Here is a 16,952-nt window from a genome sequence, read left to right as displayed (position 1 = left end):
ATGGCCGAATAGGAAGAGCTCCGGTCTACAGCTCCCAGCATGAGCGATGCAGAAGATGGGTGATTTCTGCATTTCCATCTGAGGTACCAGGTTCATCTCACTAGGGAGTGCCAGACAGTGGGCGCAGGACAGTGGGTGCAGCGCACCATGAGCAAGGCAAAGCAGGGCGAGGCATTGCCTCACTCAGGAAGCACAAGGGGTCAGGGAGTTCCCTTTCCTAGTCAAAGAAAGGGGTGACAGAGAGCACCTGGAAAATCGGGTCACTCCCACTCTAATACTGCGCTTTTCCGACGAGCTTAAAAAATGGCGCACCAGGAGATTATATCCTGCACCTGGCTGGGAGGGTCCTACACCCATGGAGTCTCGCTGATTGCTAGCACAGCAGTCTGAGATCAAACTGCAAGGCGGCAGCGAGGCTGGGGGAGGGGCGCCCACCATTGCCCAGGCTTGCTTAGGTAAACAAAGCATCTGGGAAGCTCGAACTGGGTGGAGCCCACGACAGCTCAAGGAGCCCTGCCTGCCTCCGTAGGCTCCACCTCTGGGGGCAGGGCACAGACAAACAAAAAGACAGCAGTAACCTCTGCAGACTTAAATGTCCCTGTTTGACAGCTTTGAAGAGAGCAGTGGTTCTCCCGCATGCAGCTGGAGATCTGAGAACGGGCAGACTGCCTCCTCAGGTGGGTCCCTGACCACTGAACCCTGAGCAGCCTAACTGGGAGGCACCCCCCAATAGGGGCAGACTGACACCTCACATGGCCGGGTAGTCCTCTGAGACAAAACTTCCAAAGGAACAATCAGACAGCAGCATTCGTGGTTCACGAAAATCCGCTGTTCTGCAGCCACCGCTGCTGATACCCAGGCAAACAGGGTCAGGAGTGGACCTCTAGCAAACTCCAACAGACCTGCAGCTGAGGGTCCTGTCTGTTAGAAGGAGAACTAACAAACAGAAAGGACATCCACACCAAAAACCCATCTGTACATCACCATCAACAAAGACCAAAAGTAGATAAAACCACAAAGATGGGGAAAAAACAGAGCAGAAAAACTGGAAACTCTAAAAAGCAGAGCGCCTCCCCTCCTCCAAAGGAACGCAGTTCCTCACCAGCAACGGAACAAAGCTGGATGGAGAATGACTTTGACGAGTTGAGAGAAGAAGGCTTCAGACGATCAAACTATTCCAAGCTGCAGGAGGAAATTCAAACCAAAGGAAAAGAAGTTAAAAACTTTGAAAAAAATTTAGATGAATGTATAACTAGAATAACCAATACAGAGAAGTGCTTAAAGGAGCTGATGGAGCTGAAAGCCAAGGCTCAAGAACTACGTGAAGAATGCAGAAGCCTCAGGAGCCGATGCGATCAAATGGAAGAAAGGGTATCAGTGATGGAAGATCAAATGAATGAAATGAAGTGAGAAGGGAAGTTTAGAGAAAAAAGAATAAAAAGAAACGAACAAAGCCTCCAAGAAATATGGGACTATGTGAAAAGACCAAATCTACATCTGATTGGTGTACCTGAAAGTGACGGGGAGAATGGAACCAAGTTGGAAAATACTCTTCAGGGTATTATCCAGGAGAACTTCCCCAATCTAGCAAGGCAGGCAAACATTCAGATTCAAGAAATACAGAGAATGCCACAAAGATACTCCTCGAGAAGAGCAACTCCAAGACACATAATTGTCAGATTCACCAAAGTTGAAATGAAGGAAAAAATGTTAAGGTAAGCCAAAGAGAAAGGATGGGTTACCCACAAAGGGAAGCCCATCAGACTAAGAGCGGATCTCTCAGCAGAAACTCTACAAGCCGGAAGAGAGTGGGGGCCAATATTCAACATTCTTAAAGAAAAGAATTTTCAACCCAGAATTTCATATCCAGACAAACTAAGCTTCATAAGTGAAGGAGAAATAAAATACTTTACAGACAAGCAAATGCTGAGAGATTTTGTCACCACCAGGCCTGCCCTAAAAGAGCTCCTGAAGGAAGCACTAAACATGGAAAGGAACAACTGGTACTAGCCACTGCAAAATCATGCCAAATTGTAAAGACCATCGAGGCTAGGAAGACAATGCATCAACTAATGAGCAAAATAACCAGCTAACATCATAATGACAGGATCAAATTCACATATAACAATATTAACTTTAAATGTAAACGGACTAAATGCTCCAATGAAAAGACACAGACTGGCAAATTGGGTAAAGAGTCAAGACCCATCAGTGTGCTGTATTCAGGAAACCCATCTCACGTGCAGAGACACACATAGGCTCAAAATAAAAGGATGGAGGAAGATCTACCGGCAAATGGAAAACAAAAAAAGGGAGGGGTTGCAATCCTAGTCTCTGATAAAACAGACTATAAACCAACAAAGATCAAAAGAGACAAAGAAGGCCATTACATAATGGTAAAGGCATCAATTCAACAGGAAGAGCTAACTATCCTAAATATATATGCACCTAATACAGGAGCACCCAGATTCATAAAGCAAGTCCTCAGTGACCTACAAAGAGACTTAGACTCCCACACAATAATAATGGGAGACTTTAACACTTCACTGTCAACATTAGACAGATCAACGAGACAGAAAGTTAACAAGGATACCCAGGAATTGAACTCAGCTCTGCACCAAGTGGAACTAATAGACATCTACAGAACTCTCCACCCCAAATCAACAGAATATACATTTTTTTCAGCACCACACCACACCTATTCCAAAATTGATCACATAGTTGGAAGTAAAGTTCTCCTCAGCAAATGTAGAAGAATAGAAATTATAACAAACTGTCTCTCAGACCACAGTGCAATCAAACTAGAACTCAGGATTAAGAAACTCACTCAAAACTGCTCAACTACATGGAAACTGAACAACCTGCTCCTGAATGACTACTGGGTACATAACGAAACGAAGGCAGAAATAAAGATGTTCTTTGAAACCAACGAGAACAAAGACACAACATACCAAAATCTCTGGGACGCATTCAAAGCAGTGTGTAGAGGGAAATTTATAGCACTAAATGCCCACAAGAGAAAGGAGGAAAGATCCAAAATTGACACCCTAACATCACAATTAAAAGAACTAGAAAAGCAAGAGCAAACACATTCAAAAGCTAGCAGAAGGCAAGAAATAACTAAAATCAGAGCAGAACTGAAGGAAACAGAGAAACAAAAAACCCTTCAAAAAATTAATGAATCCAGGAGCTGGTTTTTTGAAAGGATCAACAAAATTGATAGACTGCTAGCAAGACTAATAAAGAAGAAAAGACAGAAGAATCAAATAGATGCAATAAAAAATGATAAAGGGGATATCACCACCGATCCCACAGAAATACAAACTACCATCAGAGAATACTACAAACACCTCTACGCAAATAAACTAGAAAATCTAGAAGAAATGGATAAATTCCTCGACATGTACACCCTCCCAAGACTAAACCAGGAAGAAGTTGAATCTCTGAATAGACCAATAACAGGAGCTGAAATTGTGGCAATAATCAATAGCTTACCAACGAAAAAGAGTCCAGGACCAGATGGATTCATAGCTAAATTCTACCAGAGGTACAAGGAGGAACTGGTACCATTCTTCTGAAAATATTCCAATCAATAGAAAAAGAGGGAATCCTCCCTAACTCATTTTATGAGGCCAGCATCATCCTGATACCAAAGCCTGGCAGAGACACAACCAAAACAGAGAATTTTAGGCCAATATCCTTGATGAACATTGATGCAAAATCCTCAATAAAATACTGGCAAACCGAATCCAGCAGCACATCAAAAAGCTTATCCACCATGATCAAGTGGGCTTCATCCCTGGGATGCAAGGCTGGTTCAATATACGCAAATCAATAAATGTAATCCAGCATATAAACAGAACCAAAGACAAAAATCACATGATTATCTCAATAGATGCAGAAAAGGCCTTTGACAAAATTCAACAACCCCTCATGCTAAAAACTCTCAATAAATTAGGTATTGATGGGACATATTTCAAAATAATAAGAGCTATCTATGACAAACCCACAGCCAATATCATACTGAATGGGCAAAAACTGGAAGCATTCCCTTTGAAAACTGGCACAAGGCAGGGTTACCCTCTCTCACCACTCCTATTCAACATAGTGTTGGAAGTTCTGGCCAGGGCAATGAGGCAGGAGAAGGAAATAAAGAGTATTCAATTAGGAAAAGAGGAAGTCAAATTGTCCCTGTTTGCAGATGACTGTATATCTAGAAAACCCCATTGTCTCAGCCCAAAATCTCCTTAAGCTGATAAGCAACTTCAGCAAAGTCTCAGGATACAAAATCAATGTACAAAAGTCACAAGCATTCTTATACACCAATAACAGACAAACAGAGAGCCAAATCATGAGTGAACTCCCATTCACAATTGCTTCAAAGAGAATAAAATACCTAGGAATCCAACTTACAAGGGACGTGAAGAACCTCTTCAAGGAGAACTACAAACCATTGCTCAATGAAATAAAAGAGGATACAAACAAATGGAAGAACATTCCATGCTCATGGGTAGGAGGAATCAATATCATGAAAATGGCCATACTGCCCAAGGTAATTTATAGATTCAATGCCATCCCCATCAATCTACCATTGACTTTCTTCACAGAATTGGAAAAAACTACTTTAAAGTTCATATGGAAACAAAAAAGAGCCCGCATCGCCAAGTCAATCCTAAGCCAAAGAACAAAGCTGGAGGTATCACACTACCTGACTTCAAACTATACTACAAGGATACAGTAACCAAAACAGCATGGTACTGGTACCAAAACAGAGATGTAGATCAATGGAACAGAACAGAGCCCTCAGAAATAACGCTGCATATCTACAACTATCTGATCTTTGACAAACCTGAGAAAAACAAGCAATGGGGAAAGGATTCCCTATTTAATAAATGGTGCTGGGAAAACTGTCTAGCCATATGTAGAAAGCTGAAACTGGATCCCTTCCTTACACCTTATACAAAAATTAATTCAAGATGGATTAAAGACTTAAACGTTAGACCTAAAACCATAAAAACCCTAGAAGAAAACCTAGGCATTACCATTCAGGACATAGGCATGGGCAAGGACTTCATGTTTAAAACACCAAAAGCAATGGCAACAAAAGCCAAAATTGACAAATGGGATCTAATTAAACTAAAGAGCTTCTGCACAGCAAAAGAAACTACCATCAGAGTGAATAGGCAACCTACAAAATGGGAGAAAATTTTTGCAACCTACTCATCTGACAAAGGGCTAATATCCAGAATCTACAATGAACTCCAACAAATTTACAAGAAACAAACAACCCCATCAAAAAGTGGGCAAATGACATGAACAGACACTTCTCAAAAGAAGACATTTATGCAGCCAAAAAACACATGAAAAAATGCTCACCATCACTGGCCATCAGAGAAATGCAAATCAAAACCACAATGAGATACCATCTCACACCAGTTAGAATGGCAATCATTAAAAAGTCAGGAAATAACAGGTGCTGGAGAGGATGTGGAGAAATAGGAACACTTTTACACTGTTCGTGGGACTGTAAACTAGTTCAACCCTTGTGGAAGTCAGTGTGGCGATTCCTCAGGGATCTAGAACTAGAAATTCCATTCGACCCAGCCATCCCATTACTGGGTATATACCCAAAGGACTATAAATCATGCTGCTATAAAGACACATGCACACGTATGTTTATTGCAGCATTATTCACAATAGCAAAGACTTGGAACCAACCCAAATGTCCAACAATGATAGACTGGATTAAGAAAATGTGGCACATATACACCATGGAATACTATGCAGCCATAAAAAATGATGAGTTCATGTCCTTTGTAGGGACATGGATGAAATTGGAAATCATCATTCTCAGTAAACTATCGCAAGAACAAAAAACCAAACAGCACATATTCTCACTCATAGGTGGGAATTGAACAATGAGAACACATGGACACAGGAAGGGGAACATCACACTTCGGGGACTGTTGTGGGGTGGGGGGAGGGGGGAGGGAGGAGGGATAGCATTGGAAGATATACCTAATGCTAGATGACGAGTTAGTGGGTGCAGCGCACCAGCATGGCACATGTATACATATGTAACTTACCTGCACATTGCGCACATGTACCATAAAACCTAAAGTATAATAATAATAATAATAATAATAAAGATAATAAAACTAAAAAAGAAAAGGATAAACATTTACTTTAAGCATTAAGAATTTTAAGCACAAATGCCTAATTTAAGAATTTAGTTCTTTTGTTTACAATAAAAACCAAATCGGAAGTAAAAATAATAGTGCTTTAAATTTCAAACCTATATATCAAATCATACCTCCCATCAGATATTTAATAGGCATCTCAAATTTAATGTATCCCCAAACATATTTCATTTCCCCTAACCCTACTAAGCCTACCCCTCTCCCTGGGTCTCTTCCCTTAAAACAGAAGTTCCATGAGTGAAGAACATCATCTCTTTTATTTAATTAATGAAGAGAAAAACAATAAATAATGACTCAAAGTAAAGGGCAGTGTGTTTCAAAGTATTTGGTTTCTAGATCTCCTTATAGTATCAAAAATTATTGAGTACCCCAGGGTCTTTCTTATGTGAGTTAGATGTACTAATATTTCTATAATAGAAATTAAAAATGTAAAAAGTTATTAATGTACCTAAAAATACTTGTAATAAATTTATATCATATAAAGATAATAATTTTACTCTAAAAATCCCTATATTTTCTAAGACAAAAATTCAGTGAGAAGAGTGGCATCATCTTACATTTTTGCAAATCTCTTTAATTTCTGGCTTAATACAGGACAGCTGGATTGCCATATCTGATTCTGCACTCAATTAATTGGTATATGTTACCGGAAAGAAAAGAGTGCTTTCCATAGCCTTTAAAAATATTTGTGATTTTTCTTCACTATTCTAACAACACTCAACAACTACTAGGTTTTTAAAGATTGGCACTAATGTAGAATCTAAATCCATATAAATAAATTTTCATATTCCACACACTAATATCCACATGAACATCCACTAGTCTATATTGCATATAAATGGAAATTTTACCCACGAATTTTGTAAAATCAAACATCAGTTACTTGGAAAATATTGGCCCACTGAGCTAAGCAGAACTTCTAAATTTTGGCACATCCATTATAAAATATTATTTTTAGAAACACATTTGATAATATCATTAAAAGACTCATCAAGAAAATGCAAAATTCTAATTGATATGAAAGCCTGAATTACACCACTAGCAAAATGTACTCAATTGTTTTTCTTAAAAAGATAGCTCCTTTTTTTTCATTTCAGAGAAAATATCTGCTGAACACTCAACTGTGAATATGAATAATTTGTTAGTCATTGTTTAAGTAAAAATGGTGTTTCATCATAATTTTGGTATGCAGCAGAAATGCTTCATGCCTACTCTTCATTTCATCACAGAGATCATTAAAAAGATGTATAATTAAGAGTCAAGAGTTAATAAAATTTATACTTACTTTACTTCATTAAGGACATTCTTAAATGAAACTGCATTTTTCTCCTATCTTACTAGTACTACATTGCTTTTACTAAGTTTCCAGAGTTTTACCCACCACTGATTTTGCACCAATTACAAATGTAAACCCAATGAAAAAGGCAAATAATATCTTACTGTTATTACGAAAACAATAGTTTGGCTTTACGCATCTCCTTACAGAGTTTCAAAGACTACACTTTGAAAACCATTGGTTTAGAGATAATTTTATGTAATATTATTTTTATAAAGATGATCTGGAAATACTGAATTTATGTAAAGATTGGTACATTATTTCATCTCAATTATTGTTATTCTCCATTAAAAATATATCTAAAATTTTAAGATATACCATCAAATTTGAACTCCATGAAACAAACTTTATAGTAACCTACAGTACTTACTACAATGTAGTAACATTTTGTGAAATCCACATTTAGTATCGGTACCATCTATCCAAAAGTTAGATTTCCTCCTACTTGAAGGCAGTGATGAAATGGTGATTAAAAACAGCAGTTAACACAAATTCATGCCTGCTAATTCAGAAGAATGCTTGGAGCTGTCCAATGAAGCATGGTTCCAAAGCCAGCGGAGTGAATCATTTGTAACTAAGACTATTGGCTTAAGAATTTTATACAGGTGATTTTCCATGGTAATGTGGAAATCATTTCATTTTGTGTGTTGCAAATAGCAAAATGAAGGATTTTATTAGCTGTCTTTATAATCAGCTACAATGAAATGTGCCTGTGAAAAGTTAAAGTACAAGAGTAGTTACAGTATAGCATAAAGACCAGAGATGCAACCAAATGACCCAGGGTCCAATCCCACCACCTGCTACCTGAGAGAACACATCAGTAAAGGGGGGATTGCAACAGTGCTTCCTCTTATTAGTACTAATGATTATTAATACAATAGTTTTGGAAACACAAAATGAATTAATATATGTAAAGTTTTCAGAACAGTGCAAGGAATAGTTAATAATAAATATTTTTATTTCATTTGTCAAAAAAAAAATTGTGAAAGACTTTGAAATGGGTGAAAAGATTAGTGAGTCCTGGCCAGTCCACTCCTTTGGGTTCACTCAACCATTGTTCATCTTTAAACCATTTTACAACTTCGTAAATTAATGAAAACTAATCATAATGCAAGTATTCTTGTAAGGTGGAAAACTGACTATTGCCCTGTGGATATTAACTAATTTTACAAATATGCATAAATTTATTTCAGCATTCCTGAACATCTCTGTATATGTCTATTCTTGTTCTTTTTCCAGCAGGTTGAAATGTCTTACTGGTTCCCTCATTAATTAATAGACTGTAAAATAATTAACAAGGGTTCATTTTATATTTGTATAAGTATCATGATTTTAGAGTTTTAAAAGTTTACTCCTCAACACTTTGTTTCAAAGAAATCTGATATTGATTAAAGGGGAAATCATACTATGAGAAGAATTAATGTAATTTTGGAATATGCCAAGACCAGGTGGTGTGGCTTACTGGAGACAGCACTGGAAGTCCTCAGAGATCATCAAGTTAACACCAGTGAGCTCTCAAATCAAAGGTAATCAGGTTAGAATATTTTCACTATTGAAAAAAGATAGGGGAACAAATATAATATTTCTTAAAGTTATTTTTAATAGACTGTGGTTAGATACTTATTTTAGGCTTAGTTATCTAGGATATTTATGTAGAATGTCTCATTTCCTAACAAAACTGCATATGCAAAATGTTATCCACAAAAACCAAAAGACTTTTTTCTTTTGTCCTGTTCTGTTAGAGTAATTTAAGCTGATTCCCTTGGTGTTTTGTCCAAGGTTACAATTCTGGATCTGGAAGCAGCAAATCTTCAGTTGCTTTCATCCCACTTTTTCTACTGGCAGCCTAAAAATTCACAGAGCTACCAGATTGAGTTTTTAATGTATTATATGATTTTATATATTTTATATGATTTTATAATTTAAAAAGACATTTATTTTATTTAATACACAATTTAAAACCCAAATATATAGAATGTGTAAATATATTCACTTTTAATAGATATCTTTTATTTTTCCTTTCAATATAGCCCTATATTTAAAAAATACAAATACAATAAAACCAGGGAATTGGAGCTGAGTAAACTGGAGGTCACCATACTTCAGGCAAGAAGACACTAAATTTGCATTTACCATTATGTATCTATTCATTTCAGAAAATTATTTACTGGGTATGTTTAGCATGAAATAGTGCAAAATGTCTGTTTTACTTATTAAAGAATAAAATAAGGGGTATAAGCATACATTTACACATAATCCTGTGACAATAACAGATAATTGTTATTTACTGATTTAATGGATCTACTTTTGAGTTTAAAATAGTCTGAGGTTAAGTATACACTAAATATAGGTTAGTTTCTTTTCATAGAAATATTTTATAATTCAAAGTAATTTTTCGGATAAAATATTGGATGTTTCCTTTTATATATGAAATAGAAAAAATGTTTTTACCCTAAAAATATCTGAATACTACTTCCTTTGTGCAAATTCATTAAACACATTAAATTGTTTGTTTTACAGCAAGTATGCAATGTCTGACTTTTCTTTTCTGCCATTGTTTTATTCCAAGAAATTCAATGATGCCCTTTCCTATATGAAAAGTGAAATCTTATATATCAACATGGTGGAATCAGGCTGCAGAGCAAAGTGGAGAGTTCAACTAACTACATTGCTCCAACTATCCCAAAATGGGAAAGCTGTAATACAGATTTGCACCTTCATGTCAAATTTCTGGCATGCAATTATGCAAGTAGAAGTAAAACTAAAACCTTCTGGAAAACTAGTATTTAACCATCATAAAATTCTGCATTTTCACAATGACGAGTAATTGCATAAGTACTTTTTATGGGTAGATTAACTTACTACATTCTGGCATAGGTGTTCTTAAATGTTCTCTAATCTTGGACCACTTGGATTTGTCCAAAGACTCCATAGATCAATCACACTCAACAACCCCTAATTCCTAAGTACCCTTCCCACCGAAAAAAAGAATGCAGAGAGAGGGGAGTTATACAGAATGGGGGGAAAGAAACCTCTGTTTATGATAAGACACTAATAAGATAATGTGAACTTTTTATTGAATTATATAATTATCCCCCAAACAAAAGCTTGGTTTTTATCACTCTGTAATCATGAATTATGCCAGCTTGATTCCAGTTAAGCATTCTTAACTATGTGGGAACTCTTACAGGCGACAGTGATTTACTTGAAGAAATACTGCAAAAGACAGAGAGTTGCTCCTGGCAGCCTTGGAAAGAGGGAGACCCTAAAACTGTGAACTGGGAATTAGAGATGAACGAGAGAAGCCTGTGCTACTTCCACAGTCTTGCTCTGTGATTCTGGGTCACTGACTTCTTTCAGATATTTCTTCTCTCATTTCATCTTTTCATTAACAACGCTTTAGCCATTGGATCCAAATTTAATCAAATTTAAATTTGATGATATTTAGCATATTTTTATGAGTAAGCAAAATAATTCCTCCTTCTTTATAACTCTACTTGTAAAGACAAGGCTTTTCATTGCACAACTAACATTTGGAACCATTACAGAGGAAAAATGTGTCTTTCAAACTGTAAATTAAAAATCATTTCAAGACTCATAGCAAGATAACTTTGTTCCATCCTATAGGGTTATTACTTCCAGTAATAACCCTGTACTATATTTATAACTAAAACAAACCTCCTAAGTATTATGTACCTCCATGAAATAACAAATTGCCCCCTAAGGTTGTAATCAGAAAGAAACCCAATAATTTGGTTAAATTTCTTATACTTGAAGTAAGGTAATTTTATAAATTCAAATAGTAATACTAGTTATTGTACTTGGTTTTTACATGAAGTTTGTATTTTAATACCTATATTTCTGTTTAAAATATACTGATGTTCAGCAAATAAAATATCTTTTAAGAAGTTTTGAGTTTTGACTATGCTAAACTACCACTAAGAAAGTTTTCTTAAATTCTATAAATTCAGTTTTACTTCCTTTCACCCAACTGCTAAATCCATGACCACAGGAAATGCAAACAATAATAAGTAGACTTCTTAAATATGATGTTAATCCTGGCATGTTGTCTTCTAACCTTTCACAAGTCATGTTTGGAAAGGAAAAATCTCATTCTGCCCCAGCAAAATGCTTTATTCACAACTTTGAAAATGCCAAGATCAAAAGTGGGTAGATCTAATTCAATTCAATTTGTTCAAGTGGACAGAAAAGATGTTCTTTTATTCTGTTGACAAGGACATTTGATCCAGAAAAGCTGTAGGACTTCCTTCTAAAAGAAGGGCACACACCTTGCTTTATGAATTCTGTTTTGAAAATGTCTTTGCTGATCAGCATATTAATAGATCCCAATAACAATCTAAAAATCAGGCAATTAACAATTCTTCTGGCCAAAAAGGAAAAGAGAAGTATGTCATTATCAACAGCCCATGAGCATACAGAACCACCTTGTGAGATTTTGTTCCTCTGAAAACCTTGGGCAGAGTTGAGGGATGCCACTTCTCAAGCTCTGTGAATTGAGAGAAAAAAATACTTCACATGGCGTCAATAAATATAACCAGTTTATTTATCAAAAGGACAGAGGACTATCCTCACTAGCAACCCTTAGGGAATCAAACTTTAAGTTTTCTGTAAAATAATTTCCTAAAGAGTACCTTTACCACTGGTATTTTTCCAAAAACTAGGGCAAATCTTATGGTCTTCCTTACTCAGAAATAAGCTCTTCAATGGTGTATGTCACTGTTTGGTCATGTGATAAGGAAGCAAAACAGAGGGATCAAAGGATCTTGAAAACACAAATTACAATAAAAATTAAATTAGAGGATATGGGAGAGTGTCATTCCACTAGAAAATGGGCCATTTTGAGGATGTGGTATTTACTACAAATATAGGACTCTAGGAAAAATATGGATGCTCCACGGCAGCTTCCCCAAAACTTGGTACATTACCAGCTCCCTGATTAGCCTTTGAAATGTTAGTACCTGAATGTCTAGCTTTCCAGAGTAGAGGGGGGGTTCATGAGGCTGAGCAGGGTTTTCACCTTCATCTGCACATCAGTATTACCCAGAAAGCTTTTATAAAATGTGGAAGTCTGGGTCTCTTTCCAATTAAATCTAGGTCCTCGGGCTCCAAGCACAGATAGTGTTTAAATGTCACCATAAGAGATTCTAACATACAGCCAGGGCTGCAAATCATTGATTTGGGGGATAAATATAGGATTTGCAAAGGGAAAAGGTAAATTTAGGAAAATATAAATCTGGGAAGTAGAAATGTAAATATATTGTATCCCAGGGCTTGACTGACATGTCCTGAGGTCTGGATACCACTCTGTGGATACCAGTGCTAGATACCTTTCACTGTGGTATTTCCTAATCAAAGGGAGGTTGTGTACATTGCAGTCGTTCCTTGTTATTCTTTCTTTTTTTGTTGATCAGATCCAGGAAGTTAGAGCAACAACCACCAGCCATGATCTTCTCATAACCCTGGCAATAGTCTTACCAATTGCAACCCTTTTCTCAAGATAGCAGGCTACAATGGTACTTTCAAGTGAAAACATGGGCCATAAGTAAACTTGACCTTGTAGATCATTGCTTTGGAGCCACTGAATCTGTGAGACTGGATTAACTGAAACTTATCTTTTGCCTTGCCAATTTCCTCCCTAGAAATAGGAAGTTGGTTTTCATGGTAAGAATGTGAACTGGCAAAAATGCCCTGGTGGCTAGGCAAGCAAAGGCTGCTAGAAAGCAGAAAGCTGCTGGCCCGGTTCCAGAGGACAAAAAAAAACACCTCTTACGGCTAAGTTAGTGGCAATGAATGACCAATGGAGAGAGAAGTAACATTGTTTAATTCTCTCAATTCCTTCTCTTCCAAGTGCCAAGGAGCAGGCAGCAGACTCATGTTGTAAAAAGTGGTTTCTGCCCCCTTCTACTGTTCTCACCAAAGAATCACATTGGCAGCCTCAAGAGAATCAGGTACATATAGCTCGTAATGATGGTGGTGATTGTGTAAAATTATATTATTTCCAAGAAACACACAAAATGATTTCTGCACAGAATAGCTGTCAAGTTCATATACATCATTTATGTCCAATATGTAAAACCTTTCAAATGATGCCTTTTTATTATTATCTCCATGTGAATTTAGAGGTAGTGGCAGAAGACTCCAAAACCTAAAGGGTCAGAGAGCTGCATGTTTAGCTTTTAAGAAACTCCAAAACTACTTTTTAGAGTTGTTCTAGAATTTTACACTTCCACCAGCAATGTATAAGTGGTCCAGTTTCACAACATCCTCACTCCTGTTTGATGTTGCCACTATTTTTTATTTTAGCCATTCTGATGGGTGTATGGTGATATTCCACTATAGTTTTAATTTGCATTTTCCAAATGGCTAAGGCTGCGAAAAATCCTTTTATGTGCTTATTTTCTATCTGTACATCATCTTTAGTGTGATGTCTGTTAATGTCTTTTGCCCGTTTTCTAATTGGATGATTTCTCTTTACTGTTGAGTTGTAAGAGTTTTTTTGTGTAATCTAGTTATTAGTTTTTTTCAGATATGTGGCTTGCAAACATTTTCTTCCAGTTTTTAGCTTGTCTTTTCATCCTTATTAGTCTTTTTTCAGATATGTGGTTTGCAAACATTTTCTTTCAGTCTTTAGACGGTCTTTTCTTGTTTTAAACAGAGCTTTTCACAAGACAAAAGTTTTCAATTTTAGTGAAGCACAAATTATCACTTTTCTTATTTATAAATCATGCTTTTGGTAGCAAGCCTAAGATCCAAAGACCTTTGTCTATTCCTAGATTCCAAGATTTTATCCGATTTTTTTCTAAAAGTTTTATAGTTTAATGTTTTACATTTAAGTCTGTGGTCCATTTTGTTTTTTGCAGAAGGTGTGAGGTTTAGGTAAAGATTAATATTTTGGTCTATGGATGTCTAACTACTCTAGTAATAATTGTTGAAAAGGCTATCTTTCTTTCATTAAATTGGTTTTTCATCTTTGTCAAAAATCAGCTGAGCTTATTTTTTTAATCTATTTCTAGATTATCTATTCTTTTCTATAGCACAATGACTGTACTCACTAATAAACATGACTTGATGAAAAATGCTTATCAGTGTCTCCACTGGAATTTAAAAAAATTGAAGGTGCCTCAAATGTCATTCTATGGTGAAAATATTATAATTTTTTTTCTCTTATTAAGCATTGCCTCACCACACAAGTGTCATTAGGCAAATCACAGCCCCTCTCCTCTACTGACATAAGCAGGATTAGTGAAATAGCAGCAAATTCTGTTTCACCCTCATATCATCACTTCTCCAGATCTCTGCACCTATGTATCCACTGAGTCCTGTCAGAAGGCAGTGACTAAAGCTTATGACTTGTGATGGATCAGAACATCACATAATTACTACTCTCTTCTAGTTTATCACTGAGCCCCGATATGTTGTATAAACTCGATTACGAGATCACTTATACACTCCAGACTGCTTAGCAGTATAACTAAAATGATGTGAGGCCAGCAGCACCAAACACTCTACCATGAACAATTCTAGATAGATAGATAAAAGAATAGATAGACGGCTGGATAGAGAGAGAGAGAGAGAGATAGAAGAAATCCAATAGTGAATCTAACTTCAGTGAAGCCTGGTGCAAGGCCTTTAACAATACAAAAGTCAATCTCTCTCTCAGTCTCTTTCACTTTTTCAGTGTCTTTATAGCAAGCCAGCAACTTGATCAGTCTGGCTTGCTTCCTGTGCTCCCTTCTGGGCCAATCTCAGCTTATAACGCATGGAGTTCTATGCTTGGTCAGGCTCAGGATATGTATTGAGGCTCTCAGACCCACTAGAACTAGATAGAGAAAGCTTCTGAATTGGAACATGACTGGACAGGCAAAAATAAGAAGTGGCCACCCTTCTAAGCAAGAAGAGAGGTCAAAACTAGCTCCCTGTCCTAATTCCACCCAGAGGAACCTCACTCAAGGGTGTTTGTGTCAATTACTTCTTCAAGCCTCATACACCAATTGCCCTTTACTGGGAGGGCTTTAGCTTCTGCAGCATCTCCAAAGATGGAGCATCACCCAGTGGGAAAGCTCTCATGGCTTTCATGTCTTTAAAGTTCCAAAAAGCTAATCTTTGAAGATTGTCACACACAGCCAAGACACACACAAACATACAACGTTAGAAAATAGAAACAAATGCCAAGAACCCAAAGCAGCCATGATGTTGGCTTTTAGTCCACTCAATTCCCTCATGCAATATTTCCCCACACAAAAGCAAAGTTCTAGCACCCCAATTATATCACAGAGACTCACTGTGTCTGTGTCTGTCCACCTCCCTAAATAAGTCTTTAGGTATTAACAGAGTATGTTCCAGATTTTGGTCCTTATGATAAGAGTGGTTAGAAGACAGTAAACCATTTTTAATATAGATGTCCTCACCACTTCCCCAACAAGTAATCTTCTGGCTGCTGTTCTTAGAGGAATTTGAAGTGAGAAATACAGTCATCCCTCCATATCCATGGGGGATTGGTTCCAGGACCCTACAAGGATACCAAAGTCCTCAAATGCTCAAGGTCCTTACATAAAACGACATAGTATTTGCATTTAACCTATGCACATCTTCCCATATATAGTACTTTAAATCATCTCTAGATTATTTATAATACCTAATACAATGTAAATAGTTGTTATACTCTATTTTAAAAATGTATATTATTTTTATTGTCATATTGTTATTTATTATTTTTTTCATAATTTCTATTCACAGTTGGTTGAAGCCACAGATATGGAACCCACAGATACAAAGGGCTAACTGTACAGGAATCTGAAAGGCCATTTAGGAAGTTATGGCAGAAGTCTCAGCAAGAAACAATGGAAGCTTGGATGAAGGCACTATCAGATTAAATGGAAAGAAGTGATAACATCCAGAAAATTTTAGACTACAAAATCAATGAGAATTGATCAGGCAATCTAGACATCAGTAAGAATCACTTTTCCCCTGACATTTACATAAAATTGACATCATCTTTATGCCAACCTGTAGAAGTCCAGTGCTCCTCCCAAGATGTCTGCAAATCCTAGGAGCCCGAAGCTGTCAGAACTGCCTCTCATGTTCTATTCCCCCTTAACTCTGAACTCCTCTCCCTCATATGTCAACTCCTATAGTTTTTCTTAGTCCTTAACTTTGCCCTTACCTTCAAGGAAACAGAGCCCCATTTTCTTGCTTTCTCCAAAACACCAACCCACTTGGCATCTGTACAACTAACTGTTGGAGGCTAAGCGGGATGTGAAGAGGGTATATAACAGATCTATGCATTATTTTAAAAATGCAACAAAGCTACCCATTTCAAAATGGAATAATCTCTCCTTTAAATGTCCTGAAGATACCAGGAATTTTTCATTGTCAAGTATTTCTCCCCATATCTC

At 36.8% G+C, this 16,952-nt stretch overlaps 1 long non-coding RNA gene across 1 annotated transcript in view; it reads left to right on the top strand.

The window, feature by feature from the left end:
• LOC129058147 (uncharacterized) overlaps positions 1–16,671 on the top strand; it is an 88,980-nt gene extending 72,309 nt beyond the window's left edge. The window contains exons 4-5 of the long non-coding RNA XR_008523038.2: positions 13,406–13,505; positions 16,294–16,671. This is a non-coding gene — a long non-coding RNA (uncharacterized LOC129058147). The remainder of the gene's footprint in view (positions 1–13,405; positions 13,506–16,293) is intronic.
• The last annotated feature ends 281 nt before the right edge of the window (positions 16,672–16,952 follow it).

Source organism: Pongo abelii, chromosome 11, assembly GCF_028885655.2.
Source record: "Pongo abelii isolate AG06213 chromosome 11, NHGRI_mPonAbe1-v2.0_pri, whole genome shotgun sequence".
Classification (NCBI taxonomy): Eukaryota; Metazoa; Chordata; class Mammalia; order Primates; family Hominidae; genus Pongo; species Pongo abelii.
The sequence above is the reverse complement of the archived record's forward strand: the minus strand, read 5'-3'. Positions and strand labels throughout refer to the sequence as shown.